Source organism: Zootoca vivipara, chromosome 10 (assembly GCF_965207765.1).
Source record: "Zootoca vivipara chromosome 10, rZooViv2.hap1.1, whole genome shotgun sequence".
Lineage (NCBI taxonomy): Eukaryota > Metazoa > Chordata > Lepidosauria > Squamata > Lacertidae > Zootoca > Zootoca vivipara.
In genome coordinates, this window is record NC_142593.1 from 49679734 (window position 1) to 49697049 (window position 17316).

Below are 17316 nucleotides of genomic sequence, written 5' to 3' on the forward strand. Positions count from 1 at the left end.
GGAGTTGGACTCCCCATCTTCAGGTGATCAATCTGTTCCTTGAATATACTGCTTCCGAATGTAAGTAGATGCTCAGTCACCCCACCATCCAAAATATTCACTGTGCATGGAAAACTAAGGATCAGCTTTCCGCCTAATGCCTAGTTTTCTACATATGTGTTGCACAAAGGAGCAGGGCATGTGAGCCCTCAGCTGCAGGGTCAAATGGTATGGCCCAAACACAGGCTTACCACCAGCTGATAGGTCAGTACAAATGTTTATATGGCAGGGCCCTTGGATCTGTATAGGTATCGTTGTGCAAAACTAGGGATGTAAGGAGGCAGCAATTTTCCACCGTGTCCTGTGGTCATTGCAATCAGAGCTGTTTCTGTTCTGCCGCAATTCATCTTCCACAAAACCTTTCGTTATATGGCTTCACTATATGCTATGATCAATACTAATTTCAATATAATTAAACAGCAAAAATAATGCAGAATAGTATGTGCAGATAGTGAATACTACTCATATTTGCTTGATTGGTATCCATTCGTGACCCTGGATAAGCATGGATATTGTGGCAATTTATGCTCCTGTTTTCCTTTTCCTAACCACAGAGCCTAGGGCTTGCCGATCAGAAGGTCGGCAGTTCGAATCCCCGCAACGGGGTGAGCTCCCATTGTTCAGTCCCAGCTCCTGCCAACCTAGCAGTTCGAAAGCACGTCAAAGTCCAAGTAGATAAATAGGTACCCCTACAGCGGGAAGGTAAACGGCTTTTCCGTGTGCTGCTCTGGTTCTCCAGAAGCGGCTTTGTCATGCTGGCCACATGACCTGGAAGCTGTATGCCAGCTCCCTCGGCCAATAATGCGAGATGAGCGCCGCAACCCCAGAGTCGGTCACGACTGGACCTAATGGTCAGGGGTCCCTTTACCTTTACCTTTCCTTTTCCTATGGAATTCTCCAACATCCCTATGGAAAACATGCACTGTATCCAGGATCTTGAGCTTCCCAGTGGTTCATCATAGGAGTGGAAGCACCCATGACTACCTCTTTCTTCCCCAATGCGCCAGGATGCCCATTGTTCAAGACTGGACTGCTAAATAGTTAACCCAGCCCCACTTCATGGTGAAGTCTCACCTGGGCAGAATCAAGGCACAAATGGACAAGTGTTACAAAGAAATTCTTTAAGAGCCAGGCCTAAAATCCATCTGCGGTGCATTCAACCACTTTCAAAGTGCTAAAAAAACCCCATTAGGAGCCTGTGGGGGTGAGGGCAAGTTGCAGCCCAGGTGCAGCAGCTAATATTCCAGAAAATGAAATAAATCTACCGGATGCTGCTAACTGAAAGCTTGCAGGCTATTGTGAAAATAAATCTGGTTTGAGTTATTCACATGCAAAAAATAAGAGAGTGGGGAGGGGGAAAGTTTTTTTGCAAAAGGTAAAACATTTTTGGAAAGAGCAGAAGGACCAGGAACTTGGGGTGCTTATGCTGGCGTGTGAGAGGGAGGAACTTTGTCTAGGCCTAGAACGGCCTGAATGGGCATCATTTGAACAATGACAGTTGTGTTGCCTTTTGTTTCCCTCTGCAAATAAGGGCACTGGCTCTAGCTGTATCAACAGTAATTTTTCAAAAGCTGGGAGGAGGAATTGTAGCAGTTACTCAGGGGAGTTGTACATTTGCTCTTTATGCAATGGGGACAATGGAAGGAAACCGTGCAAAAACAGCTGGGTTTAAATATACCCTGTTTATCAAATAATTTTTTTAAAAAAAACTTGCTAGCATGCCCTAAAATCTATGGGTAGGCATGTCATTTATAATGTTAAACACCACCCCTATCTCCAAGCAGTGGGAGACTCAAGGGGTTCCAATCACTTTCCGAGAGTTTGGTATTCTTAGAATGAAGGTCAATGGAGACTGTGGTGTCTTTAGGGTAAAGGTAAAGGTAAAGGGACCCCTGACCATTAGGTCCAGTCGTGACCGACTCTGGGGTTGCGTGCTCATCTCGCATTATTGGCCGAGGGAGCCGGCGTATAGCTTCCAGGTCATGTGGCCAGCATGACAAAGCCGATTCTGGCGAATCAGAGCAGCACACGGAAACGCCGTTTACCTTCCCGCTGTAGCGGTTCCTATTTATCTACTTGCACTTTGATGTGCTTTCGAACTGCTAGGTTGGCAGGAGCTGGGACCGAGCAACGGGAGCTCACCCCGTCACAGGGATTCGAACCACCAACCTTCTGATCAGCAAGCCCTAGGCTCAGTGGTTTAACCACAGTGCCACCTGGGTCCCAGCTTCTTCAGCTATAGGGTATATGGTTTTATTTACACATTCAACCTGAGCACAGTGGCGGACTTAGCTGCATGGGTGCCCGGACCCTTTTTGTCACCCCCCTCAGAGACGACACCCAGGGCTGCCCACCTCCACTACCCCCTTCTTACGCCCCTGCCTGAGCTTAGGGTGGAGGGGTGCACAGCATCAATATCCCAAAAGACCTTGCTTCCCCATTAGGTTTCCAAATAAGCACAGAGGTTCAGCACAGAGCAAGACATGAGCCCCCCACTTCCAGGCTGCTTCCAGCTCACACACACACACACACACACACACACACACACAAAACACTGCGTTTTCCAGTCTGCAAAAAATTAAAAATAATAATAATTAGTCACTTGTTTTGTGTTTAACTCCTAAGAAGCTAGTGAAAGATGGGTGGAGCAATAATAATAATAATAATAATAATTAATAATAATAATTTATTATTTATACCCCGCCCATCTGGACGGCTTCCAACAGACGAATAAAATAATAGATTAAAAGCCTCTCTAAACAGGCCTTCAGATGTCTTCTAAAAATCTGGTAGCTGTTTTTCTCTTTGACATCTGATGGGAGGGCGTTCCACAGGGCGGGCGCCACCACCGAGAAGGCCCTCTGCCTGTTTTCCTGCAACTTGGCTTCTTGCAATGAAGGAACCGCCAGAAGGCCCTCGGCACTGGACCTCAGTCCAGTGCCAGGCAGAACGATGGGGGTGGAGATGCTCCTTCAGGTATACTGGACCGAGGCCATTTAGGGCACATCTCTTTTGCCAGCCCTTCTTATGAGTAACAACAGGGTAGGCACAGAAGCCCACTGGACTGGCAGTAAAGCCAAGGGTTGTTCTGCACCTTTGCCGCTAGTCCACCATGTTTCTAACATAAACATGCAAGAGGTGAAATTCCACCCTGCTCATCCAACCAAGTGGAGCAGAGGAAAGGGTGGTGTCGGAGAAGCAGAAATTTTTCCACCCCTCTGCGGTCAACCTACTGAGCTTTGGTGCCAAGCATGTAGCTTCACCTTGTCCACATCTAATGCACAAGTGCTTCAGACTGCCAGAGAAGTGGATAAGCACTGCATCCCTTTTCTTGCTTGCTTACTTATCTGGGTGAAATTCCTAATCCCCTTAGGTAACTACAAGAGCATGCACACACTTTCTCTCTCTCTCTGTGAAACAGTCAGCCAAAACACATCTGGTCCACAGAGTTCTGACTGCACTGGTTCCCCCATCCATCCAACAGATGGAGCAGTATAGGCTAGCTTTTGAATATCAGCATGATTATTGTCTCCAGAAGAAGTACTTAATGGAGAAAGGGAATGCTGGAGTTGTGGATTGGATTTGAGCCAGTAAGCAAGCTACAGCTTTGTATTCTCCAACAACTGTTGTAGAGCCTGGTTCTCTCTTATATTGTGGGTGGTTAGAAAAAATTAAGGCGGGAGAGAAAAGGTAGAACACTCAGCTAAACATCAAGAGAAACTTCCTAAGGGTAAGATCCGTTTGACAATGGCACAGACCGCCTTGCAGGTCTCTCCTTTGCTAGAGGCATTTAAACAGAGGCTGGGCAACCAACTGTCAGAGACATAGCTGCCAAGTCTCCCGCATTCTCCGGGAAAACCCCGTTTTTTCCAGCTGTTCCCAGCCGAAAAATGGATTTTTTTTGTTCCCCCCCCGGTTTATTCTGGCGTGGTGGCCATTTTGGAACTGGGTGGAGCATGCTCAGAAGCGACTTTTGATGCTGTTCTGCCCAGTTCCAAAATGGCTGCAGCGCGACTTCTGGTGTGGTGGCCATTTTGGAACAGGGCAGAGCAGCATCAAAAGTCGCTTCTGAGCATGCTCTGCCCAGTTCCAAAATGGCGGCAGTGCTACTTCCGGTCTGCTACTTCTGGTCTGATCCCTTATTTTTCAGGCAGGAAGTTGGCAGGTATGGTCAGAGATGCTATAGCTTCATCCTATATTGCCAAACCTGTATCGAGCAGGGGCTTGAACTCAGGGCCGTCTTAAGTGCCCCTGGCGCTGTGGTGAGACGGATTCCTCCAGCGCCCCCCCGCCCCGTTTCCCAGCGCGGTGGGCGGGCGCAGCGCGGCTGCCACAGGTGCTGCTGTACGGCGGGCGGGCGGGCGGGCACAGTGCGGTTGCCGTGGGCGCAGTTGTGCGGTGGACCGACGGACCAGTGGGCGGGCGTAGCTCGTGGTGCCCCCCTGGCCGTAGGGCCGGCCCTGCTTGAACTAGCACACCATCGAGATCCCTTCAAACTGGGGGGGGGGGAATATTATGATTGGATGAGCTGTCAGCCACAGTTACGCAACAAGTCCACCCAGCTCTGGAAACTGTGACACTGCTGTTGTATCCTGTTGTTTTTGGCATTCAGTGACATTGACATATTGCCTCTGAACTTGTACATTCCACAGAGACTAAGAGCCATTGAGAGACCACAGGAACTGCAAAATAATAAAGGAATTCCTATGCAAGTTATCCTGTGTCAGACCCTTGGGCCATCTAGCTCAATATTCTCTGGCACTGACTTGCAGCACTGACTCAATGATTTCATCCCCAGCCCTTCCCGAAGGTGCCAGGGATTAAACCTGAGACCTTTGGTGTGCAAATGTCATGGACTGGTTGGATGCAGATGAATGGTGGGAGAAACCAGCTAGGGAACCACCAAAGGAAGAAGGCTCAGAGCCTGGGGAGTGGTGGTAGGATAACAATGAGTGGTCAATGGAGAAGAAGGAGAAGACCGGGAAGAGGAGGTGTCAGACGCTGAAGGGGCAACAGGGTTTTATGAACTGGGAGAGTCTGTGGCAGAGAGAAGTCCAGAGGCAGAAGCAGGAGAGGAGGAAGGTCAAGAAACAGGGATGAGTCTGGCTGGTGAAGAGGCATGGGGATCTCCGTCTCCTCCCTTGTCTTTCATGCTTCTTTTGGTTCTGGGAGAGGTTGGAGGCGGAGGAGAGTTTGGCTGCATGCAGGGACAGTCTCTGCTTGCTTGGAAAGAGCCCAGGAGAGGAGGGGGTCTTAGACGGCTGTGAGAAGGTAGGGACTTTTAGTCACAGCACCTGCTTCTTGGGAGAAAAGCAATGACAAACCTAGACAGCATCTTAAAAAGCAGAGACATCACCTTGCCGACAAAGGTCCGTATAGTTGAAGCTATGATTTTCCCAGTAGTGATGTATGGAAGTGAGAGGAGGACTACAAAGAAGGCTGATCGCCGAAGAATTAATGCTTTTGAATTATGGTGCTGGAGGAGACCCTTGAGGGGCCCATGGACTGCAAGAAGATCAAACCTATCCATTCTTAAGGAAATCAGCCCTGAGTGCTCACTGGAAGGACAGATCGTGAAGCTGAGGCTCCAATACTTTGGCCACCTCATGAGAAGAGAAGATTCCCTAGAAAAGACCCTGATGTTGGGAAAGATGGAGGGCACAAGGAGAAGGGGACGACAGAGGACGAGATGGTTGGACAGTGTTCTCGAAGCTACGAACATGAGTTTGACCAAACTGCGGGAGGCAGTGGAAGACAGGAGTGCCTGGCGTGCTCTGGTCCATGGGGTCACAAAGAGTCAGATATGACTAAACAACTAAACAACAACAATGACCACTGGGATTGAGCTGCTGTGCTCATTAGGCCTGACACTCAGCCAAGTCTGTGGAGCTTTTGCTAATAAAGAGGCAACTCCAACTTTGAAATGTGTGATTACAGACTGGCACGCTCCTGTGACAGCAAAGCATATTTTCTGCCACTGAGCAAACACAATCATACAATGAACTGTGAACTGTGAACTATTTTCAGCAGTGGAGACTTGAGTTCTGACATCCATGTGCTTAGTACAGCAGTTGAAAGGGGAACACAACATTCACGCAGTTGAATCGTCTCTCCCCGAGTGGCCAGGAGTTTCTTCAGTACCTTCTATTAGGGAACTGAAGTAAATATGGAGTGAGAAACCCCATTCCACGCCTGGATTTGCTTGCAAAAATTGGGATTGTGCTGACACTGTTGTATTGTGCGGGTCGTGTTTATATTGATGGGTTTTAAGTCAATAGGGTGACTTCCCAGTGGAAAGTATCTGGTGGGGAGAAGTTCACATTTGCTCAAAGGCAATGAAGTCTAACGTAGCTGTACTGGAAGCCATTGTTTCACAGCATTTGCCTGGTGTTTTCTGGGAAGTAAAGTGCTTCTCTCAAAAAGGGATCAATTAAGGCATTCTTCAGCTGCCTGCCTGCTCAAGTTTGTCCTCTCGCCAACAGCTAATCAGTCCCTCGGTTCCACAACAGCTTCTTTCCTAGCTGGTCTTTCCAAGGATCCAAACACTTCTTTTCAAAACAACTGTGCTTGTGTAATTTATAGATACTGTACTTCCATATTTTTTGAAAAGGGGGAAGAAAAACTCAACTGGCCTCTAATTTGATTTGTAATGTCCCCCAAAAGCCATTCTAGCAAAATCTCTTTTTAACTGTGGCTAATTACGCACATGCGGTTGCGAGATACCAAAAATAAGAGCATCTGATATCATGTTTATTATTTCCTCCACAAAGGGGAAAATCATAAATTCTTTTTAATGGGATCTTTAATAATAAAAAAGAACATAATCATTACTATCAAAAGATGAACGGCTTCCATGGGGGTTTAACTCACCAGCACTTTGTCTGATTACATCCCTGTTATACTCACAGCATTAATTACTGGAGCCTAATTAGACAAAATTGCAATGTAAACCCTAATGAAAACTAGTCTGACATACTCTCAGTGCTATCCTGTCTCCCTGATAGTTTACCTTTACATCAGAGGAACTTGGGGACCTCCAGATGATGTTGGACTCCGACAACTATTAGCACCAGCCAGTGGTCAAGGGTGATGGGAATTGTAATGCTGCAACATTTGAAGGGTGATCATTTTCCCACCTCTGCTTTAGATAGTAGTTAACTGACACTTATTTTCTAATACAAGAATGTCTATAGCATTCAAAAGTGCTTGGGTAGTCATGCTCTTTGACTCAGAAGCTCCTCTGCTTCTTCATAGTATTCTAGATACCCCCAAACCCTCTAGAAACACTCTGTACCCTCCAACATTTCTCTGATTAAAATAGGGGCATTAATATTATTATTATTATTCATACACCACCCATCTGAATGGGTTGCCCCAGCCACTCTGGGCAGCTTCCAACATATATAAAAACATAATAAAGCATTAAACATTAAACAACTTCCCTATCCAGGGCTGCCTTCAGATGTCTTCTAAAGGTTGTATAGTTACTTAACTCCTTGGCTTGGGGGTCGCATAACTTTATGCCCTCCAATGTTTCTCCAACGAAAATAGAGATGTCCTAAGAAAAGCTGGACTTTCCAGGATCAAATCAGAAATCGGGACGGCTTCTGCAAATTTGGGACTGTCTCTGGAAAATAGGGACACTTGGAAGGTCTGAGATTCTAGATTCTGAAGGTGGTTGTGGTTGTGGTCAGTGTCATATATGCAGAGGAACTGCCTTCTTTATTTAACTTGCTTATTCTTGGGCTGTCCGGGCTACACAATGCACCTAGAGCATTTGTTTGCTCCACCTAAGTAATCCAGCTTTTTCACTTTTGAGATGACAGTTTCCATTGGGAGAGGGGGAAAGCTTTTTTAAAAACAAAACAAAACAAAACAAAACACAATAGGAACATTTCTAGTTGAGCAAAATGGATGATGGCTCTTCCCACGCAAGATACCTCAATTCAGATAGATTTTTGAAAGCAACACTTTCCTTTTTCGAGCTTAAGGGATCTTTCTTCATTATCATTGTGTGGGCAGGATAATTGCTTGGAGGGGACAAAGGATAACTTACAAGTTCTGGAAAACAGCTATGCTGATCCTGCTTAAACACCTTTCATTGTTTCGATCAGAGCAGTTAATACACAGAAACGTATGGTGAGAATTACTTCGAGTTTCTGAAGTGCTTGAGCACACAAAGGCACCCCCCCCCATGGAAATGTGGGCAGAGCCCCCAAACACATCAAAACATTCATAAAGCAGACAGAGTCCTATCCCTTTCCAAATGATAACTTAGTTTAGATGTATTCAAGTCTGCAGGGCCAGATGAACTACATCCAAGAGTATTAAAAGAACTGGCAGAGGTGATTTCAGAACCACTGGCAGTAATCTTTGAAAATTCCTGGAGAACAGGCGAAGTCCCAGCAGACTGGAGGAGGGCAACTCTTTTCAAAAAGAGGGAAAGAGAGGACCTAAACAATTACCGCCCAGTCAGCCTGACATCAATACCAGGAAAGATTCTAGGGCAGATCATTAGGCAAACGGTCTATAAGCACCTAGAAAGGAATGCTGTGATCACTAAAAGTCAGCATGGGTTTCTGAAAAATAAGCCATGTCAGACTAATCTGATCTCATTTTTTGACAGAATTACAAGCCTGGTAGATGAAGGGAACGCTGTGGATGTAGCCTATCTTGATTTCAGCAAGGCCTTTGACAAGGTGCCCCATGATATTCTTGTAAAGAAGCTGGTAAAATGCGGGCTAGACAATGCTACCATTCAGTGGATTTGTAACTGGCTGGCTGACCGAACCCAAAGGGTGTTCATCAATGGCTCCTCTTCATCCTGGAGAGAAATGACTAGTGGGGTGCCACAGGGTTCTGTCTTGGGCCCAGTCTTATTCAACATCTTTATCAATGACTAGTGTCATCCAGCCCGTTAAATAAACAGGCGCTAGAACATTCGGCCTGTTTCAGTGGCGGCGACGCGTGGGGGGGGGCCAAATGGCCCCTCCCGCAGCAGCCGCTTCGTCGGGGCGCTCCGCTGAGGCCAGCTGGGCAGCGAGCGCCCAGGAGAAGGCCGTAATTCGGCCTTTTTCTGCGGCGGCGGCGCGCTCCGCTGAGGCCAGCAGGGCAGTGGGCGCCCAGGAGAAGGCCGTGATTCGGCCTCTTTCTGTGGCAGCGGCGCATGGGGGGGGCGACTGGCCCCTCCCACGGCCGTCGCTTCGTCGGGGCGCTCTGCTGAGGCCACGATTCTTCTGAGGACCGCAAGGGAAATGGTAGGCAGAGGGGTGGGGTGGGGAGAGCGTGCGCGACGCCCGCTTGCTGCTAGTCGTGGGGGAGCGTGGGGGGGAGGAAAAGGAAGCAGCCTCCTCCTCGCGCAGTGAGGCGCTTGTCCGGCCGGGAGCGGTGGCTGGCAGGGGGGGTGGGGAGAGTGTGTGTGTGTGTGTGCATCCAGTCTCTGCGTCCAATCCCTGTGTCCGTGGGGCACATGCGCAGTAGCGCGGACACAGGGACACAGGGACTGGACGCAGAGACACTTGCACATTATTATATAGGATTTGGATGATGGGCTTGAGGGCATCCTGAGCAAGTTTGCAGATGACACCAAATTGGGAGGGGTAGCTAATACCCCAGAGGACAGGATCACACTTCAATAAGACCTTAACAGATTAGACAACTGGGCCAAAGCACCATCCAACCGCCTTAGGGACTCCGCTTCGGATTTGTGTAAGGTTTACTCCTAAGACATTTCTTCTCCCGTAAATATCCTGCGAGGCAGCAGAGGTTTAGGATCAGAGTTTTCCTTCTGATCCTACCTTTTCATGTTGACGAGCCCCGCCTGCCTCTAAAAGTGATATAATAGTGCGGATGTGGTTGCACTTTCAAAGCACCATCAGCAATCTGGAGGTAAATAATAATCCGATTGTCTCCCTCCAGCCATTGTAAAGGTGTTTCAGGACTCTTGGCAATTCTGCAGCAACTCAAATCAGTAAAATAGTTGCCCTTCTTGAATGCATGCATACCTGCATGCATAGGTAGTGTGACAAGTCTTTGAATGCAAATATTTTCAGCCGTTTGGGAAGGATCCTTGCATTCGTCTTCCTTGGCCTCAGGGTCCCAATGGTGGTGAAGCTGACCCCTGCCCGTGAGGTTGCTTGAAGGATAAACGAGATGAGAATTGCAAAGTGCTGAAAAAGGTAAATTGCTGAGAAAACTGTTAAGGGGCATGATTATTATTAATAATAATGGCACCGCCACAATAAATAATCCCGGCCGTGCTGTGTCCACAGCGAAATGCACCAATAAGTGGAGGATGAAAGAGTTCTTTCATGACCTCCTTTACAGCTGAGCTGGCAATGCTTAAAGCTCCTTTAATGTTGTGACGGATGTGCTTAGTCAGCGAGGCAAGGTCACAAATTTCTTTTCCTCCCCAAGGGGCAGCTGTCCTGGGACACAACCTTTCACAGGATTTTTACAGATAGTTGGGGAAAGACAGAGACAGGCAGGATGGATTAAGCCACCCCTATCTCGGGAGACGCTGATAAATTCTTTGCTGCAGGAACCAGTGCATTGTGGGGCTTAGCCTACAGTTCCCAGCCAGCCAATATTTTACTGGTCTCAGGGCATGGTGTGAAGGCACAGGAAGCCGCAATCTTGATAAAGCTAAGCCAGTCTGGGCCAGGGGAGCACCTGGACAGGAGATCACTTGGGGAACCCTAAGCACATTGCCTCCAGCTCCATGACAGAAAGAAGGTGAGGGATGACCGTAATAAGTCACCCAATAAGGAGCTCACAAGTCCTTTTTCTAGAAAGTGCAAACAGTGGGCGAAGCTGCATGCTCTGGTACAGGGGTGGAGAGCAGGCGGGGGCGTGGCTGGCGCGCATCCCGGGCGCATGCCGTGTGCCACGTGTCCCGGGGGTGTGTCCCGCCGGCCCGTGTGGTGTGCATCCTGGGGCCGTGGTGCGCTGCCTATGGGTGCATGGCGCTCGGCTTGGTGAGGAGTGAGCGGTGCGTGTCTGGGGGGCGGCTGCGATGGTACCCTCCTACCCGATGGTGCCAGGGGCAGTGCGCTCCCCCACCACACCCCCGTTCCTCCGCCACTGAGTGCAAAGCCACTTTGGCATCCATCACAGATTCACGGCAGCATGCCTTCTTTGTGGGACTTCAATTAGCAGTTGCTGCTGCTAAGATTTGTGCATTTGCTTATTAAATTTGTATCCCACCCTTTCTGCTAAAGAGGCAGGGGTAAAGTGATAAAGCAGTAAACACAGAGCTTTCCAAACTTTTCACGCTGGTGACAAACTTTTTAGGCGTGCATTGTTTTGTGACACAGTAATTCAGCACTTTTCTTTTATTTAATCACAAGATTAAATTGTATTGTAGCTGATGCTACAATACTAAAGCCGCAATTCCTTCTTTATGCAGAGCACTATTAAGATGGTGCTTGCAGGTGGGACTCACCTGCAGAGCGCAGCGATCATTGAACATGTAAGGGATAAGATCATGGGCAGGCAAACTAAGGCCCGGGGGCCAGATCTGGCCCAATTGCCTTCTAAATCCGGCCTGCAAATGGTCCGGGAATTAGTGTTTTTACATGAGTAGAATGTGTCATTTTATTTAAAATGCATCTCTGGGTTATTTGTGGGGCATAGGAATTCGTTCATCCTCCCCCCCAAAAAAAAGATATAGTCTGGCCCCCCACAAGGTCTGAGGGACAGTGGACCAGCCCCCTGCTGAAAAAGTTTGCTGACCCCTGGGTAAGATGGTCTTTCAGGTATCTTGCTCCCAAGCTCCACAGAGCAGTTTGCATTAAAATGTCAAGTGAATGAATCCCCCCCTATACAGCACATGAGTTCTCTTTCACATAGGCATTAAAGGCTAAGCAAAAGTTATGAGGCAAAGGATCGTTGCGTGGATAAAATGGGGAAGAGCCATGTATACCACCTGGAGCTCCTTGGAGGCAAGGTAGACTAAGGTAAAGGTAAGATAAAGGACCCCAGGACAGTTACAGTAAGTCCAGTCAAAGGCGACTATGGGGTGCGGCACTCATCTTGCTTTTGGGCCGAGGAAGCCAGCGTTTGCCCACAGACAGCTTTCTGGGTCATGTGGCCAGCAGGACTAAACCGCTTCTGGCACAACGGGATACTGTGATGGAAGCCAGAGCACATGGAAATGCCGTTTACCTTCCTGCCGCAGTGGTACCTATTTATCTACTTGCATTGGCATGCTTTCAAACAGCTAGGTTGGCAGGAGCTGGGACAGAGCAATGGGAGCTCACCCCATGCACGGATTCGAACCGCTGACCCAAGAAATCAGAATAATCCAAGAGGTTCAGTGGTTTAGAGCACAGCACCACCCACGTCCCTTTAAAGGTAGGAAATAAATGTAATAACAGATAATTCTTCGCCGAAGAATTGACGCTTTTGAATTATGGTGCTGGAGGAGACTCTTGAGAGTCCCATGGACTGCAAGAAGATCAAACCTATCCATTCTTAAGGAAATCAGCCCTGAGTGCTCACTGGAAGGACAGATCATGAAGCTGAGGCTCCAATACTTTGGCCACCTCATGAGAAGAGAAGAATCCTTGGAAAAGACCCTGATGTTGGGAAAGATTGAGGGCCCAAGGAGAAGGGGACGACAGAGGATGGGATGGTTGGACAGTGTTCTCAAAGCTATGAACATGAGTTTGACCAAACTGCGGGAGGCAGTGCAAGACAGGAGTGCCTGGCGTGCTATGGTCCATGGGGTCACGAAGAGTCGGACACAACTAAACGACTAAAGAACAACAACAACAATAGATAAGTAAACCTCATGCAGGAAACCATATCCAGAACTTGCAAGCAGATTTGGAAATCACACAGAAATGTCAGGGCTTCTTGTCTATCTGGAGTGATGAACAAAGTCATTGGATCTGAAATGGTATTTGTGTCTCAGACTAAGCTTTGTCTGGATTAAGCGTGTAGTACAGCACTTCCTGTAAAATTCTCATTCGGAAAGAATTTTGCTAGTTTTCTCATTTGGCGCTTGGTGTTTTCAATTAGAAATGAGCAATCTTTTAATGTGAAAAATAGACAACCTCCTTATTATAACCAATAACATTCAATCCACTGTGGCTAAATTACCCATGTCTAGTTTGCTTCACCACTGCAATGATCATCTTTCTTCCCACAGCCTATTTTTATTTATATTTTATTATAACTTTGCATGTAAATATTAAAAGTAAGTGGAAACAGAATTTCAAAACTGTTGACTGATATAGAGCCATCCGCTGATGATGATTTGGAAACTAACTATCTGCATTACCCAGTGAAATCTTCATTAGGTTCCTGAGCACAAATTTTATGCCATAGGAGACACAACTATGTTCTAGAAGTGCTAAAACATTTTAAAGAAAAGCTTCACACAAATCCTGAGCCAACAGGAACGTAGTAAGTTCAGAGGTCTTAGACCTGCCTTTCCTAACCTGGGGCCTTCCAGAGGTTTAGGACTACAATTCCCACCAGCCTTAGCTGCCATTGGCCTATAGCTGAGGATAATGGGAGTTGAAGTCCAAAACATTGTCTATCCTTGAGCCTGGGCTATGGTTGGCAACCTGGTACCCTCCAGAAGATTTGGGCTACAATTCCCACCAGCCTAAGCCATCATGGCCATGAGTGTTGCAGCCCAAAAGATCTCGAGGGCACCAGGTTGGGAAAAGCTGGTGTCTATAGGCTTTGATCACATATGAATAAAAGATGCACAGGAGAAATGTTACCTGGAGATTTATGCAAGAAATGTGCATGACCGAGTAAGTAGGAACGAGAGCAGCACTGTGTCTTGTGCTGTTATCAGCTGACATCCCAAGAACCATGTTGCTTATTAGCTGCACCACTTGATAACTTAAATGGCCTTACACGCTGGCAGCACAAGGCAGACAATATTGCATTTAGGGAACTGAGCAGATTTAAATGATACTAATCTGAATGCAAAGGGTTCTTCAAATGTCTCTGTTTCATTTGCACAAATATGCATGGCAATCACACTGGTGAAACAAAAGGGCGGCATGACAAATTGAAACATGAACTAGCAAGGCGACAGAAAAGTAATAAAAGAAAACAGTTGTAGGTTTACATTTCTCAAAAGCCACGTGTTTTAATGCCATTATTGACAGATCCTCCCTGTGTCCCTATTTTCCAGGGACAGTACCGGATTTACAGAAGCCGTCCCAGTTTCTGAATTGATACAGGAATGTCCCACTTTTCCTTGGGACGTCACTATTTTCATCAGAGAAATGCTGGAGGATATGGAGCTATGCGACTCCTGTGCCAAGGAGATAAGTAACCATACAATCTTTAGAAGACATCTGAAGGCAGCCCTGAAGGCAGGTATGTCGTGATCTACCAGTAGATCACTGGACGTCTGTGGTAGATCAGTGGTAGATCACTGGCTCCCCTCAAAGAAGCTCAACAGCTTTGACTCCCCTAAAAAAGCTCAACAACTTTGACCTGAACCCCTAAAAACAGACTTTCCTCCCTAAAAAAGCTCAACAACCTGAACCCCCCAAAATGGGGTAGATCACTGCCTGTTTTAAACTCTGTGAGTACATCGCAGTCTCTTGGGAGTTGGCCACCCCTGCTGTATAGGGAAGTTTAAAAATGTTTAACATTTTATTATGTTTTTATAGGTGTTGTGAAAGCTGCCAAGAGTGGCCAGTCAGATGGGTGGGGTATAAATAATAAAATTATAAGCATCATCATCATTGAACAGGACATCCCTATTTTCTTCAGAGAAATGGTGGACGGTATGGCATTCAGACATGAAACTTTGCCCATGCAATCTAAAATGGTACAGTCTGGAGGGCAGGGAGCTTTTCTATATTTTCAAATGTTCTCTTGCATAAAAATTTCCCTGTAGATGCAACATCAGCACAATAAACTGAGATGTTAGTTTTTAATGCTTTTTTTTTTTACCCACAGAGATCCCAGCCCCCATTTAATATAGGAGAACATTCAATAATAGCGACCCACCTGCAGCCTGAAGTGGTATAACCCCTCTAACAATTTCAGGATTCCGCTGCCTCATTCTGCTGTGTGTCTAGACCAGAACCTATATAAACTGGCGAGGCGAACTGTCTGGGAGCTTCTAAGAGAATCCATTGTCAATTGATGGACACAGGTTTTCTGACCTTGGAGTCACCTTGGAAGCTTGAACTAATTGTAAAGCCATGAACAGAAGAAGACTATATTATCTACCTTTCCCTTCCCCAAAACACATGGAAGACATAAGTGGGCCTGCCACATATGGACTTTATGGAACAAAGGCAAGGAGACAAACTGTGTTTCATTTCCATTTCCAGTTCTCTGTTTCTATGAATAGAGACGCTTGCTGCTTGGGTTTGCCAGCAGTAAATCTCAGCAGCTGTTGATGGAGACTATAACATAAAAACAGTCCTACTGCATCAGTCCAATGGTTCATTAAACCCAGTTCCTTGACTCTGACAGGGGCCAGCCCCAGATGCTTCAGACCATGTAGAACAGCAAGGGGATGCTAATAAAGCACTTCGTCCCTGCTGCTCACTCCTAGCCTCGCATTTAGGTGTATGCTAAGCCCATGGTTGCCCTAATCCTCTTAGTTACGATGATGGATGGTTTCAATTGATGTGTCTAATGCCATACCCTCCAAGGGTCCCAAGTTTCCAAGGACAATCCTGGAATGACAGAAGCCGTCCCGGTTTCTGATTTGTTCCCATAATGTCCCGGATTTCCTTTTTCCTCCCCTCCACATCTCAGAGAAAAATTAAAAGCGGTGTGCGGGTGTAGGTGCAAAAACAGAATCCTGTTAATATTGAAACTGAAGTTCATGCACCAAATGAAGGAAATGGTGAAGCTGGTTAATCAAAGCCCTTCTTTATAATTTGGAAGCAAAAGGTCACCAATCCGCTTTAAATTCTTGGATTGGAATGATTCAGCAGCCAGCCCTTTTTTAAGGAAACCTCGTGGATTGTTTATTATTTTATTGTAAATGGACCCTTACACAGTCTACTGAGAAGTAAGTCCGACTGTATTCAATGGAGCTTACTTCCAGGTAACTGGGTAAAGATTGTGCAGCCTTATACTGCAATCCTAAGCATTTTTACTCAGAACTAAGTCCCACTGAGTTCAATAGGATTTAGTCTCTGGTTTCTTCCTGATCATTCTCACAGTTTCTATTATTATTATTATTATTATTATTATTATTATTATTATTATTATTATTATTCACCCTTTTCCCCAACAAGGAGCTCAAGGCAGCTTACAGCTAAAATTTTATGTCACTCCATTTATCTGATGAAGGTGTTGTACATGATCCCTTCCCTCACACATTTTTTTCTTTACAACATTCCTGCGAGGTAGGTTAGGCTGAGAGGTTGTAATTGGCTCAAGGTGACAGATGTAACTCAAGTTTCTGAATGACTTCATTTCAGTTGGTTAGAATGCGGTTGAGGGTTCGAAGGGACAGCTCCACATTCCTGCATTGCAAGGGGTTGGACTAGATCAGGGTTTCCCAAACTAGGGTCTCCAGCTGTTTTTGGACTACAACTCCCATCATCCCTAGTTAGCAGGACCAGTGATCAGGGGTGATGTCCAAAACAGCTGGAGACCCAAGTTTGGGAAGCCCTGATCTAGATGATCCCCAGGGCCCCTTTCAACTCTACACTTCTATGATACTATGATTTTCAATGGCAACCCCAAGCACAACACATTGCAGTTGTCCGAATGGGAAGTCACAGGGCATGGATAATTGAACCAAGCCCACCCACATCCAGAATATAACCTACAACAGGTGCTTTGGGTCCAGTTTGGGGAAATGTTGGTGTGACATACACAGTATGCAGACAACCCCATATTTAGGAGCAGGAGTACTATTATTGCTGGATTGTACAGGGTCAATCTACAACTAATGTCAGTGGGAAGAGGCGGGACCCATAGGGAGTCTTCTGTTGCTGCTGGCTGCTTGTTGCAGACGCTTGTTCCTTTCGGCCAGTCTACACTTGCCTACGCAGCTAGGTATGATGCTGTAGCTTGCAGGCAGATTGTCCACCAGATGGTACAGCCTACTCTATGAGAAACATTTGAAAGGACAACAAAATACAGCAGAAGCCATTTGACAGTCCACATGGCCAGGGTAGGCTTAGCCAAAACATTTCCATGGGCATCAAAATGGAAAGGAAAGCAGGTCCCTGCCTGTTGTGATGGCCTTCAACACCTTCCGAACACCAGCGGCACAGGCTGGGGAAAACTCCACTGAGGGCCAGATGCAGTTTCCAAGCCAGACCT

The 17316-nt window shown here is 46.7% G+C and overlaps 1 long non-coding RNA gene across 1 annotated transcript in view; it reads left to right on the top strand.

Moving 5' to 3' along the window:
* Positions 1-8662: 8662 nt before the first annotated feature.
* Positions 8663-17316, top strand: part of LOC148684471 (uncharacterized) — a 662448-nt gene continuing 653794 nt past the window's right edge. The window contains exon 1 of the long non-coding RNA XR_015946072.1: positions 8663-8738. This is a non-coding gene — a long non-coding RNA (uncharacterized LOC148684471). The remainder of the gene's footprint in view (positions 8739-17316) is intronic.